Source organism: Arvicanthis niloticus, chromosome 7 (assembly GCF_011762505.2).
Source record: "Arvicanthis niloticus isolate mArvNil1 chromosome 7, mArvNil1.pat.X, whole genome shotgun sequence".
In the NCBI taxonomy this organism is placed as follows: domain Eukaryota; kingdom Metazoa; phylum Chordata; class Mammalia; order Rodentia; family Muridae; genus Arvicanthis; species Arvicanthis niloticus.
The window spans coordinates 66181754-66184012 of record NC_047664.1 but is presented as its reverse complement, the minus strand read 5'-3'; the positions used below and the strand labels follow the sequence as shown (position 1 = coordinate 66184012).

At 47.7% G+C, this 2259-nt stretch overlaps 1 pseudogene; it reads left to right on the top strand.

Annotated features, from left to right (window-relative positions):
- The first annotated feature begins 619 nt into the window (after nt 1–619).
- Nucleotides 620–1960, top strand: LOC117712913 (tubulin alpha-1A chain-like; annotated as a pseudogene).
- Nucleotides 1961–2259: the final 299 nt, after the last annotated feature.

The following is a 2259-nucleotide window of genomic DNA, read 5'->3' as shown; positions in this document are numbered from 1 at the left end:
CCATCATGATGGAAGTGAATTGTAAGGAAATGAGTCTCCAGCCTCCAGAACTATAAACCATAAATCAGTTCAAGCCTTTGTGTTTCTGGTAATTTGTTTCAACAAGCAGTAGGAAGGAAGAAAAGGAAGAAAAAGTGAGGGTCTTGGTAAGTGCTACCATTGCTGTGATAAAACAGCATAAGCGAAAGCAACTTGAGGAGTGTGGTGGTTTGAATACTCTTGGCTAATGAAAAGTGGCATTATTAGGAGGTGCAGCCATGTTAGAATAGGCGTGGCCTTGTTGGAGGAAGTGTATCGTTGTGTAGATGGGTTTTGAGGGCTCTTAGTGCATAAGCTCCGTCCAGTATGGAAGTGAGTCTGCTCCTGGCTGCCTGGAGAAGAGTCTCCTCCTGGCTATCCCTGAATCAAGATGGCTCCTCCAGCACCAAGTCTGCCTGCCTGCATGATGCCACGCTTCCCACCATGATGATAATGAATTGAACCTAGGAAAGTAAGTCAGCAGCACATGGTTGCCTTTATAAGAGCTGCTTGGAGCAGGTTCTCTTACATCGATCACCTAAGGGTCGCACTATAAGAAGCAACACCTCCTCCTCTGCCTGGCAGCCGAGAAGCAGCAGCCATGCGTGAGTGCATCTCCATCTATGTTGACCAACCTGGTGTCCAGATCAGCAATGCCTGCTGGGGGTTCTACTGTCTGGAAGATGGCATCCAGCCTGATGGCCACATGCCAAGTGACAAGACCACTGGGGCAGGAGATGACTCCTTCAACACCTTCTTCAGTGAGACAGGAGCTGGCGAGCATGTGTCCTGAGCAGTGTTCATAGACCTGGAACCCACAGTCATTGATGAAGTTCGCACTGGCACCTACCATCAGCTCTTTCCACTCATCACAGGCAAGGAAGATGCTGCCAATAACTATGCCCGTGGCCACTACACCATTGGCAAGGAGATCATGGACCCTGTCTTGGACAGAATTCGAGAGTTGGCTGACCAGTGCAGGGGTCTCCAGGGCTTCTTGGTTTTCCACAGCTTTGGTGGGGGAACTGGCTCTGGGTTCACCTCCCTGCTGATGGAGCTGTTCTCTGTTGATTACAGAAAGAAGTCCAATCTGGAGTCCTCCTTTTACTCAACCCCCAGGTTTCCACTGCTGTGGAAACTACAATTCCATCCTTACCACCCACACCACCCTGGAGCACTCTGATTGTGCCTTCATGGTAGTCAATGAGGCCATCTATGATATCTGTCATAGAAACCTCGACATTGAGCACCCAACCTACACTAACCTAAACCAGGTTGATAGGTCAAATTGTGTCTTCCATCACTGCTTCCCTCAGATTTGATAGGACCCTGAATGCTGATCTGACAGAATTCCAGACCAACCTGGTACCCTACCCTCGTATCCACTTCCTTCTGGCTACTTATGCCTCTGTCATCTCTGCTGAGAAAGCCTAGCATGAGCAGCTTTCTATAGCAGAGATCACCAATGCCTGCTTTGAGCCAGCCAACCAGATGGTAAAATGCGATCCTCGCCATGATAAATACATGGCTTGCTGCCTGTTGTACTGTGGTGATATGATTCCCAAAGATGTCAGTGCTGACATTGCCACCATCAAGACTAAGCGTACCATCCAGTTTGTGGACTGGTGCCTCACTGGCTTCAAGGTTGGCATTACTTACCAGCCTCCCACTGTGGTACCTGGTGGTGACTTGGCCAAGGTCCAGAGAGCTTTCTGCATGCCGAGCAACACCACAGCCATTGCTGAGGCCTGGGCTCTCCTAGATCACAAGTTTGATCTGATGTATGCCAATCATGCCTTTGTGCACTGGTATGAGGTGAGGGCATGGAGAAGGGGGAGTTCTCTGAGAACTGTGAGGACATGGCTGCCCTAGAGAAAGAAAGAGGAGGTTGGTGTGGATTCTGTTGAAGGCGGAGGGTGAGGAAAAAGGAAAGGAATATTAAATTAAATGCCACAAGGTGCTGCTTTCACAGGGATGTTTATTCTGTTCCAACACAGAAAGTTGTGGTCTGATCAGTTTATTTGTATGTGGCAATGTGTGCTTTCATACAGTTACTGACTTACGCTTTAAATATGAATGATTTGTCACTTCAAGCTGTCCACTTCACTGATGGGTTTTAAATAAAATACTCCCTCTCTCTAAAAAAAAAAGAAAAAAAAAGTTGCTTTGGTCATGGTGTCTCTTCACAGCAATAGAACCCAAGCTAAGACAGGAAGAAAAGGTTCATTCAGCTTACACTTC